The following is a 12,922-nucleotide window of genomic DNA, read 5'->3' as shown; positions in this document are numbered from 1 at the left end:
TAGTGGTTGCTTGGCAGTTAACTTGTATATACTTGTAAAGATGGCCTGTATCCAGGGGGTTAGTCCTCAACAAACTGGGTACACGTATGTAGAAGAACAAATACAATTTTTCTTAGCAGCGGGAGATTCTCAATTTCTGCCAGACTAGCTATGGGCTTCTTTAAATATAGATTTGTCCCAAAGACTTACTTGGATAGAGATATACGTGGGGGGTCCCAGATGTATGGATAACCAGGTCCATCAACTTCAGCACTTGTAAGATTAGAGCTTCAGAGGAAAACGCTCTCTGAGAAGGGCCTTGAAGATAGGGAAGAAGACATCTCTGCTTGGTGCACCCTGATAAGTCGGAAGCCATTATCCATGCTCCATGTGCTCTGTCTCACAGCTGTGTCTACACTTGTAGCCCCACACAAAAGACATCAGCCAAAAATGTCCCCAACCCCCTCTAGAGAGGGTGGTCACTCAACTCTCCCTCCAGGCCAGTCAAGGGAGCCTCATTGGTCCTGGAGGTCAGCTAATCATAATGGACACTCCCTTTACAGTTACAACTGAAATTACAATGGCAAAGTATAGGCAGGTGCAGTTCACAAAAACATCCACAAGATGGCGCATTAATAGACCCCCTGTGTGCTGGCTCTGGAAGAATAGAAATATATAGAAGGAATGAAGGGGGAGGAAAATATTTACCTTATATGAAAATGTCCATGCTATCTCGGTCTGCATTAGAGGGAATTGGACTAGCAGTACCGGGACATTACATACACCCCCACTAAGAAAAGAGCCGTCCTCGGCGACTAACTAGCGCGGAGGAACCTAGAGAGATGGGATGCGCACAGGTAGTAGGGCTGGATACCTGAGAAACAATAAACAGAATAATGGCAAACAACAATGTGACATGACTTATGTACAAGAACGATACTCCGTGATTATATGCAAAACCAAAACATAATAAACAGTAGAAACATAATGCCAATAGGTGGGTAGAGTCTCTTTCAGCAATAGGGCATTGTCCATGGAAAGGCTCAGGGTAGGCACTATGTGGCACAAATACAGTCCTCAGTAGTCCATAGGCTGTAGAGAAATATGTAATGCAAAACAAGAACATAACAAAATGCTTGGGATTACCCAGGTATGGAGGCTTAAACGGTTGCTAACTAACTAATTAATAAGAACATAGGTATATGAAAGAGGCAAAGTATATATATATATATATATGAAAGGATATGGTTGCTCAGTCTCTATAGCGAGCTGGGGGAGTTCCCTTGGTACTTCGCTCTGATCGCCTCAGCACTTGGTCTTCTACTTGCGTAGGAACACTGGAAACTGGAACTCCATCTTGTGCTGGTTCAGGAGCAGCAATTGGAGCAGCAACACTGGAGTCCGGAATTTCATCTTGTGTTGATTCAGGAGCAGCAACACTGGAGTCCGGAATTCCATCTTGTGTTGGTTCAGGAGCAGCAACACTGGAGTCCGGAATTTCATCTTGTGTTGGTTCCGGGGCAACAATTGGAACCGGAACATGAGTCGGGATAGGAACTGGAACAGGAACAAACTGGTAACAGCTGGGGATAAGAAATTGAGATCTAAAGATCGATTCATCTACAGAAGGCAGTCTTGGAGGAGTTGCCATCACAGGAACTGGTTGGTAGACAGTTGTAGCTTGTGGTGGTGCTGACATCCTCAGTGAGTCCTCTCTGGTGCACAATTTGATGCGGTTCCGATGCACTGTTTGTGGAGCCATGCCTGGTTTCTTTACTTCATAAACATCGGACTCTGGATAGGGAATGGCTGTAATGGTGTAGGGCTCCGCTTCCCAAAGAGAATCAAGTTTTCCAGTTCTGTGGTACTTCTTTAACCATACTTTGTCACCAATGTGTAAAGGTGTAGCATTAGCTCTTTGGTTGTAGTTCTCTTCTTGTCGTCTGTGAGCTTCCTTCATGCGACAGTCGACTATCTCTTGCGCTTCTTGCATTCGGCGCTGATGTTCTAGAACCCAATCAGTCTTTGGCAGAGGGTTGATCACATCTGGTATCTGAATTCCTAAAGCACGGTCTTTTGGAAGTTGACCTTGTCTTCCAAACATTAAGAAGTATGGTGAATAGCCTGTAGAACAGTGGGTAGTGTTATTGTAGATCTCCACTAATTCATGAAGTAGTTGAGGCCATTCTGCTTGTTTGGTGAAAGATGCTGTTCTCAGCATGTTGATGAAGATCTGGTTAACCTTCTCACAAAGTCCATTCCCTTGGGGATGGTAGGCAGTTGTTCTCAGCTTTTTGCATTCATGGAACTGGCATAGTTCTTGGAAAAGCTGTGACTCGAATGCAGGTCCTCTGTCAGTTAGGACTGCTTCAGGACACCCGTAGTGTCTCACATATTCGCGGTAGAATGTGATGGCTGTGGTACGTGCGGTGAGGTCTTTAACTGGCACAACGACAACCCACTTGGAGTAGTGGTCCACCATGGTAAGGGCATATGAGTAGCCTGAACGAGTCGGGGCTAACTTCACATGGTCAAGAGCAACTAGTTCGTTTGGTCTCTGAGTATGGATGGGATGTAGTGGTGCTCTAGCATCCTTCTTACCAGTCTTTGTAAGGTTGCAGGCTGGACATTCACTACACCAACTCTCAATGTCAGCACGCATTCCAATCCAATAGAAGCGTTGGCGTATGGTGGCTTCAGTTTTCTGCACTCCAAAGTGTCCAGATTGATCGTGGTAGGCATCAAGAATGATCTTGGCATCCCGCCTAGGAATGAGAATTTGGTGCAACCTCTCACCGGAAACAGGATCTAAGGTGTTGCGCAGAATCAAGCCTTTCTGGATGAAAAGTCTTTTGCGCTGCCTCCATAGGCGTTTGAGCTCAGTATCCGTATACCGTCTTCTGAGTCTGACAGGTATTCTTCCAGTGATTAGGTAATCATAGATTTCACCTATGACACGAGATTCTTTCTGGAGGGTTTGCCATCTAGATAGTTCTTGAAGTGGGTCAGATTTCTCTTGAGGACCTTCTTCAGGCTGTGTAGCAGCAATGACGTTCTGCGTAGCAAACTTCTGATAGAAGGGAGGCATCTCAACATCTTCCCACATGTCTTCTTCAGGAGGTTCTTCTCCTATAGGCAAACGGGATAAAGCATCAGCGTTTACGTTGGTCTTACCACTGCGGTATTTGAGGTCGAAACAATAGTTCGCCAATCTGGAAGCCCATCTCTGTTCGAGAGCACCTAGCCGTGCTGTGTTTAGGTGAGCTAGAGGATTGTTGTCTGTGTAAACGGTAAATGGTGTAGCCGCAAGGTAGTCTTTGAATTTCTCTGTGACGGCCCACACAACACCAAGCAGCTCTAACTTGAACGAACTGTAATTGTGATCGTTCTTCTCAGCACCTCTCAAGCTTCGGCTGGCATAAGCGATGACTCTCTCTTTGTTGTCCTGGACTTGTGACAGTACAGCTCCTAGGCCTTGATAGCTGGCATCTGTATAGAGACGGAAAGGATGGCTGTAGTCAGGATAAGCCAGAATTGGAGGAGAAGTCAATAAGGCTTTCAAAGTCTGGAATGCAGTTTCTTGTCTTTCAGACCAATCAATTAGGAGTCTTCTGTTTGAGTTTTCTTTAGGACAACCACGTAGCAATTCTGTCAGTGGTTCCGCTACCTGTGCAAAGTGAGGTATAAAGCGGCGGTAGTAGCCCGCGAATCCTAGAAAACTTCTGACTTCCTTTACTGTCTTTGGAGTTTCCCAGTCTTTGACAGCAGAGATCTTGTCAGGATCAGGCTGGATACCTTCAGCACTGACTACATGACCTAAGTAATTGACCTTTGGTTTTAGCAGGTGGCATTTTGAAGGTTTTATCTTCAGGCCGTGTTCAATAAGAACCTGGAACACTTCTGCTAGGTTGTTCAGATGGTCTTCATAAGTGCGAGAATACACAACAACATCATCGAGATACAGCAAAACACTCTGGAAGTTGAGGTGGCCAAGACATCTCTCCATGAGTCGCTGGAATGTTGCTGGGGCATTGCACAACCCAAAAGGCATGCTATTAAACTCATAAAGTCCCATCGGGGTGGTAAAAGCTGTCTTTTCTCTATCCTCAGGAGCCATGGGGACCTGCCAGTAGCCACTGGTTAGGTCGAGAGTTGAGAAGTATGCAGCTGAACCAAGAGCAGTGAGGGATTCTTCAATCCGTGGAAGAGGATAGGCATCTTTATGTGTGATGTCGTTCAGTCTTCTGTAGTCAACACAGAATCTGATGTTACCATCCTTCTTTCTTACCAAAACGATAGGTGCTGCCCAAGGACTTTGACTTTCTTGGATGACTTTGGTGTCTTTCATCTCCTTTATCAGCTTCTTTACTTGCTGGTAGTTAGCAGGAGGGATTGGACGGTATCTTTCCTTGAAAGGAGGATGATCACCTGTGTTGATTTTATGCTGGATCAAAGAGGTTTTCCCAAAATCAAGTGGATGCTTGCTGAAAGCTTGGCTGTGCCGTTTCGCAACTTTGATGACACCATTGATGTGTTCCCTAGGGGTATTCGCATCCCCAATGTTGAGTTCATTCCACCAGAAGGTAGTAGGTTTGTGAGTACCTCCGGCAGGGACATGAATTGACTTTTGATAAGCAAGTGCTTCATCATCTAGGATGTCTTCTGAATTGAGCTGATACAGTTGAGCAACTGACTTAAACTTGTGCAATTCAATAGGTGCATCACTTAGGTTGACTAGCCGTACTGGTACTTTACCGTTGGAGACGGTGACAATGCTTCTGGCGGCTTTCACCAGCGGCTGTCCTTCAATCTGAATAGGATCAAGAAGAGCTTCGTAATCTTCGTTGTTAATGCCTGGACGGACTCGGCACCAGATGAGAGTCTCACTGTTAGGAGTCAGAGTGACGGGTCTGGCATCCTGGATACGGACACGACAGATTTCACCATTACGGTTAGCAAACTTCTGCTGGGCACAGAGCACTTTGATGGTACGTTGTACAGCTTGCCTGTAAGAAAGAGTAGCAGTAGGGAGAGAAGCATGCAAAGCATCTAGCAATTCAGTGAATACATGACGCATAACATTCATGCCTAGTACCACTGGTGTAGCCATTCCCTGAGACTCTGTAACAATTACACCTTGTCGTGGTAATTCACGATCACCAATACGAATGGTAGGTTCCCAGTAACCTAGTTGGGATATAGGCTGACCATTACTTGCAATCAAACGTAACTTCGCTTTGCCCACAGAATTTAGTATGTCAGAGTCCCAATATTTCTCAAAGGCTTGTTGCCCAATAGTTGTTACTTGTGACCCAGTGTCCACTAAAGCTTCTAATGGTACACCCTCAATCCAAATAGTTATGTACGGGCACTTGGAGACGAATCTGGATGTCCATGGCGATTGTCCCCCTGGGCCTTTGGATTCACCTCCCGAGGGGCGGCCCTTGGCCTCGGTGGTGTCCCGTTTAACTTAAAGCACTGGTATTTGTAATGCCCAACACGCTCACAGTAAGTACAATAAGGACGTTCACGTGGTGAAGACCGGTCAGGAGGAAGCCTATCAGGACTTGGGCGGCTAGAGTGAGGCTCTGCAGGCAATGTTCTAGATAAAGAGGGCTCACATGATGCAGACTGGCCTTTTAATTCCTTTAGGGCTTGGCAAAGAGATTCCACTACCTGAGCAAGAACATCGGTGGTAGAGGGTATAGTGGCAGGAGTAGGAGCCTGTACAGTCTGAGTGGCCTGCATGGGTGCAATAGGAGGTAATGGAGATGCAGCGGAGATTCCACCAGCCAGGTCTGGGGAATATGTGGCAGAGTAATAATTAGCACAAGGTGAATCAGTTCCCACTATTCGTAGGGCCAAAGTCTTAAAATCTAGAAAAGACATGTCTGGATTTTGGGCTGATAGCATGCGGAGTTGACTCTGTATTAGTCGTGAGTCCACACCTTCTATGAACCTGTCTGTAATAATGCTTTCTGCAGCAGTAGGATCAATGTTGTCAACTTGGCGCAGAGCCCTATATGCTGACTGGAGGGCAAGTGCATAGTCTCTGAGGGTCTCACCTGGTCTCTGACGTCTGTCATAGAATTTAAGACGAACCTCAGTTGGTGATTGGACTTCGAATTCTTTTCTCAGACGCGTGAGGACCTGGTCAACGGTGGTCTTTTCTGTCGGTGGCCAGGAACGAACTTCCTCAGCAGCTGGACCTTCAAGTTGTCCTAAGAGAAGCTGTACCTGTTGCTTGGGAGAAAGTGATACAAGTTCAAGAGTACGCAATATCTTTTCCTGAAACTGAGCAAGGGTATGAGGATCCCCTCTGTAACTTGGAAGACTGGAGGGTCCTATAAAGAAAGGCAAGCCTGTCGCTATAACAGGAGTTGAAGCAGAGATGGTAGCTGTCTCCTGAGGTGCAGGAGAACTGGAGGATGAGGTTGTAGTGTTATCTGCGCCAGACAGGGCATCTCGAGGCGATGTAGACATTTTTGCAAAAATTAGGATACTGTCTCTTTAAGTAAAATAATAAGGCTTCTGTCTCTTTTATGAAATGCAAATCTCAGCAAATACAAAGTCACTTTATAAAATGCACTTATCTGTATCCCAGGAATGGCAGGTAACAGCAGACAATGGCAGTGGAGGTTCTGGCAGAAGTGATGAGCAGGAGCTGCAGGCAGGATGATCACTTTGATCCTTGAAGAGATAAGGAGTCTTTGCAAAAAGAATTGGGGGCAGGGAAGTTGGAGTCTTGTTACAGCTGGGATGGATTTGGATTCAGTGTTGGATAGAGATGGCGACACCCAGTTTTGGCACCTGGGGGAAGTTTGGTGGGGGGAGTTTACTCCTGCTGAATTGCTCAAGAAGCTAGTCAATCCAAAATGGTGGAATATGCAGTCACACAGCATGGCATACAACAACACAGTCTTTAGGCAGGCACAGAGGCAGAATGCTTTCACCCCCACTTTGTAGAGAGTATCGGTTAGTCTTGGAGCAGTAGTTCTCCAGAAGCAACATACAGTCTTTAGGCAGGCACAGAGGCACAATCCTGTTCGTGACGCCACAAAAAGGGGTTTGCAACACTCAGGAGGGCCAGGGCTGGTATCACGGTAATATATCAGATGTGGCCGGCTTGCAGGGAGTCCCTGGGTCCCGAATGTGCACAAAATTTCCCTTTTTGATGTCCCCGACTACCCTCCCCTGCGTGATATCTGACAATGACAACAGACAACCAGGCTTCGGGGGTAATCGTTGCTTTTCTTTTTACTAGCAGGACAAAGTAATACACATGTACATATGGAGGACTTCTTCACATACAATACAGCGATCTTTGCAGGTAGTGTCCAATTAGCAGAGGATGGGGCAGAATGCTTTGGATAGTGGTTGCTTGGCAGTTAACTTGTATATACTTGTAAAGATGGCCTGTATCCAGGGGGTTAGTCCTCAACAAACTGGGTACACGTATGTAGAAGAACAAATACAATTTTTCTTAGCAGCGGGAGATTCTCAATTTCTGCCAGACTAGCTATGGGCTTCTTTAAATATAGATTTGTCCCAAAGACTTACTTGGATAGAGATATACGTGGGGGGTCCCAGATGTATGGATAACCAGGTCCATCAACTTCAGCACTTGTAAGATTAGAGCTTCAGAGGAAAACACTCTCTGAGAAGGGCCTTGAAGATAGGGAAGAAGACATCTCTGCTTGGTGCACCCTGATAAGTCGGAAGCCATTATCCATGCTCCATGTGCTCTGTCTCACAGCTGTGTCTACACTTGTAGCCCCACACAAAAGACATCAGCCAAAAACGTCCCCAACCCCCTCTAGAGAGGGTGGTCACTCAACTCTCCCTCCAGGCCAGTCAAGGGAGCCTCATTGGTCCTGGAGGTCAGCTAATCATAATGGACACTCCCTTTACAGTTACAACTGAAATTACAATGGCAAAGTATAGGCAGGTGCAGTTCACAAAAACATCCACAAGATGGCGCATTAATAGACCCCCTGTGTGCTGGCTCTGGAAGAATAGAAATATATAGAAGGAATGAAGGGGGAGGAAAATATTTACCTTATATGAAAATGTCCATGCTATCTCGGTCTGCATTAGAGGGAATTGGACTAGCAGTACCGGGACATTACACACATATACAGGGCTCATATACAAAGGGCTCATATATACAGGGCTCATACATACAGGGATCATACATACAGGGCTTATATATAAAGGGCTCATACATACAGGGCTCATACATACAGGGCTCATACATAAAGGGCTCACACATACAGGGCTCATATACAAAGGGCTCATATATACAGGGCTCATACATACAGGGCTCATACACACAGGACTCATGTATACAGGACTCATACATACAGGGCTCACATATACAGGGCTCATATATACAGGACTCATACATACAGGACTCATACATACAGGGCTCATATATACAGGGCTCATACATACAGGGCTCATATATACAGGGCTCATACATAAAGGACTCATATATAAAGGGCTCACATACACAGGGCTCATATATACAGGACTCATACATACAGGGCTTATACATACAGGACTCATCTATACAGGACTCATACATACAGGGCTCACATATACAGGGCTCATATATACAGGGCTCATACATACAGGGCTCATACACACAGGACTCATATATACAGGACTCATACATACAGGGCTCACATATACAGGGCTCATATATACAGGGCTCATATATAAAGGGCTCATATATACAGGGTTCATATATAAAGGGCTCATATATACAGGGCTCATATATACAGGACTCATACATACAGGGCTCACATATACAGGGCTCATATATAAAGGGCTCATATATACAGGGTTCATATATACAGGGCTCATACATACAGGGCTTATATATAAAGGGCTCATACATAAAGGGCTCATATATACAGGGCTCATATATAAAGGGTTCATACATAAAGGGCTCATACATACAGGGCTCATATATAAAGGGCTCATATATAAAGGGCTCATATATACAGGGCTCATATATACAGGGCTCATATATACAGGGCTCATACATAAAGGGCTCATACATACAGGGCTCATATATACAGAGCTCATATATAAAGGGCTCATATATAAAAGGCTCATATATACAGGGCTCATATATAAAGGGCTCATACATACAGGGCTCATATATACAGGGCTCATACATACAGGTCTCATATATAAAGGGCTCATATATACAGGGCTCATATATAAAGGGCTCATATATACAGGGCTCATATATAAAGGGCTTATACATACAGGGCTCATACATACAGGGCTCATATATACAAGACTCATACCTACAGGGCTCATATATAAAGGGCTCATATATACAGGGCTCATATATAAAGGGCTCATATATACAGGGCTCATATATAAAGGGCTCATATATACAGGGCTCATATATAAAGGGCTCATATATAAAGGGCTCATATATACAGGGCTCATATATAAAGGGCTCACATATACAGGGCTCATATATAAAGGGCTCATATATACAGGGCTCATATATACAGGACTCATACATACAGGGCTCATATATAAAGGGCTCATATATACAGGGCTAATATATAAAGGGCTCATATATACAGGGCTCATATATAAAGGGCTCATATATACAGGGCTCATACATACAGGGCTCACATATACAGGGCTCATATATAAAGGGCTCATATATACAGGGCTCATACATACAGGGCTCATATATACTGGGCTCATACATAAAGGACTCATACATACAGGGCTCATATATACAGGGCTCATATATAAAGGGCTCATATATACAGGGCTCATATATACAGGACTCATACATACAGGGCTTATACATACAGGACTCATCTATACAGGACTCATACATACAGGGCTCACATATACAGGGCTCATATATACAGGGCTCATATATAAAGGGCTCATATATACAGGGCTCATATATAAAGGGCTCATATATACAGGGCTCATATATACAGGACTCATACATACAGGGCTCACATATACAGGGCTTTTATATAAAGGGCTCATATATACAGGGCTCATATATACAGGGCTCATACATACAGGGCTTATATATAAAGGGCTCATACATAAAGGGCTCATATATACAGGGCTCACATATACAGGGCTCATATATAAAGGGCTCATATATACAGGGCTCATATATACAGGACTCATACGTACAGGGCTCATATATAAAGGGCGCATATATACAGGGCTCATATATAAAGGGCTCATATATACAGGGCTCATATATAAAGGGCTCATATATACAGGGCTCATATATACAGGACTCATACATACAGGGCTCACATATACAGGGCTCATATATACAGGGCTCATATATAAAGGGCTCATATATACAGGGCTCATATATAAAGGGCTCATATATACAGGGCTCATATATAAAGGGCTCATATACACAGGGCTCATATATACAGGACTCATACATACAGGGCTTATACATACAGGACTCATCTATACAGGACTCATACATACAGGGCTCACATATACAGGGCTCATATATACAGGGCTCATATATAAAGGGCTCATATATACAGGGCTCATATATAAAGGGCTCATATATACAGGGCTCATATATACAGGACTCATACATACAGGGCTCACATATACAGGGCTCATATATAAAGGGCTCATATATACAGGGCTCATACATACAGGACTCATATATACAGGGCTCATATATAAAGGGCTCATACATAAAGGGCTCATACATACAGAGCTCATATACTGTATACAGGACTCGTATATAAAGGGCTTATATATAAAGGGCTCATATATACAGGGCTCATATATACAAAGTTCATACATACAGGGCTCATATATAAAGGGCTCATATATACAGGGCTCATATATAAAGGGCTCATATATACAGGGCTCATATATAAAGGGCTTATACATACAGGGCTCATACATACAGGGCTCATATATACAGGACTCATACGTACAGGGCTCATATATAAAGGGCTCATATATAAAGGGCTCATATATACAGGGCTCATATATAAAGGGCTCATACATACAGGGCTCATATATACAGGGCTCATACATAAAGGGCTCATACATACAGGGCTCATATATACAAAGCTCATATATAAAGGGCTCATATATAAAGGGCTCATATATACAGGGCTCATATATACAAAGCTCATACATACAGGGCTCATATATAAAGGGCTCATATATACAGGGCTCATATATAAAGGGCTCATATATACAGGGCTCATATATAAAGGGCTTATACATACAGGGCTCATATATACAGGACTCATACGTACAGGGCTCATATATAAAGGGCTCATATATAAAGGGCTCATATATAAAGGGCTCATATATACAGGGCTCATATATAAAGGTCTCATATATACAGGGCTCATATATACAGGACTCATACATACAGGGCTCATATATAAAGGGCTCATATATACAGGGCTCATATATAAAGGGCTTATATATACAGGGCTCATATATAAAGGGCTCGTATATACAGGGCTCATATATAAAGGGCTCATATATACAGGGCTCATATATACAGGACTCATACATACAGGGCTCATACATACAGGGCTCATATATAAAGGGCTCATATATACAGGGCTCATACATACAGGGCTCATATATACAGGGCTCATACATAAAGGACTCATACATACAGGGCTCATATATACAGGGCTCATATATAAAGTGCTCATATATACAGGGCTCATATATACAGGACTCATACATACAGGGCTTATACATACAGGACTCATCTATATAGGACTCATACATACAGGGCTCACATATACAGGGCTCATATATACAGGGCTCATATATAAAGGGCTCATATATACAGGGCTCATATATAAAGGGCTCATATATACAGGGCTCATATATACAGGACTCATACATACAGGGCTCACATATACAGGGCTCATATATAAAGGGCTCATATATACAGGGCTCATATATACAGGGCTCATACATACAGGGCTCATATATAAAGGGCTCATACATAAAGGGCTCATATATACAGGGCTCATATATACAGGGCTCATATATAAAGGGCTCATACATAAAGGGCTCATACATACAGAGCTCATATACTGTATACAGGACTCGTATATAAAGGGCTTATATATAAAGGGCTCATATATACAGGGCTCATATATACAGGGCTCATATATACAGGGCTCATACATAAAGGGCTCATACATACAGGGCTCATATATACAGGGCTCATACATAACGGGCTCATACATACAGGGCTCATATATACAGAGCTCATATATAAAGGGCTCATATATAAAGGGCTCATATATACAGGGCTCATATATAAAGGGCTCATACATACAGGGCTCATATATACAGGGTTCATACATACAGGGCTCATATATAAAGGGCTCATATATACAGGGCTCATATATAAAGGGCTTATACATACAGGGCTCATACAAACAGGGCTCATATATACAGGACTCATACGTACAGGGCTCATATATACAGGGCTCATATATAAAGGGCTCATATATACAGGGCTCATATATATAAAGGGCTCATATATACAGGGCTCATATATACAGGGCTCATATATACAGGACTCATACATACAGGGCTCATATATAAAGGGCTCATATATACAGGGCTCATATATAAAGGGCTCATATATACAGGGCTCATATATAAAGGGCTCATATATACAGGGCTCATATATACAGGACTCATACATACAGGGCTTATACATACAGGACTCATCTATACAGGACTCATACATACAGGGCTCACATATACAGGGCTCATATATAAAGGGCTCATATATACAGGGCTCATACATACAGGGCTCATATATACAGGGCTCATACATAAAGGACTCATACATACAGGGCTCACATATACAGGGCTCATATATAAAGGGCTGATATATACAGGGCTC

This window comes from Leptodactylus fuscus, chromosome 11 (assembly GCF_031893055.1).
Source record: "Leptodactylus fuscus isolate aLepFus1 chromosome 11, aLepFus1.hap2, whole genome shotgun sequence".
Lineage (NCBI taxonomy): Eukaryota > Metazoa > Chordata > Amphibia > Anura > Leptodactylidae > Leptodactylus > Leptodactylus fuscus.
The sequence above is the reverse complement of the archived record's forward strand: the minus strand, read 5'-3'. Positions refer to the sequence as shown.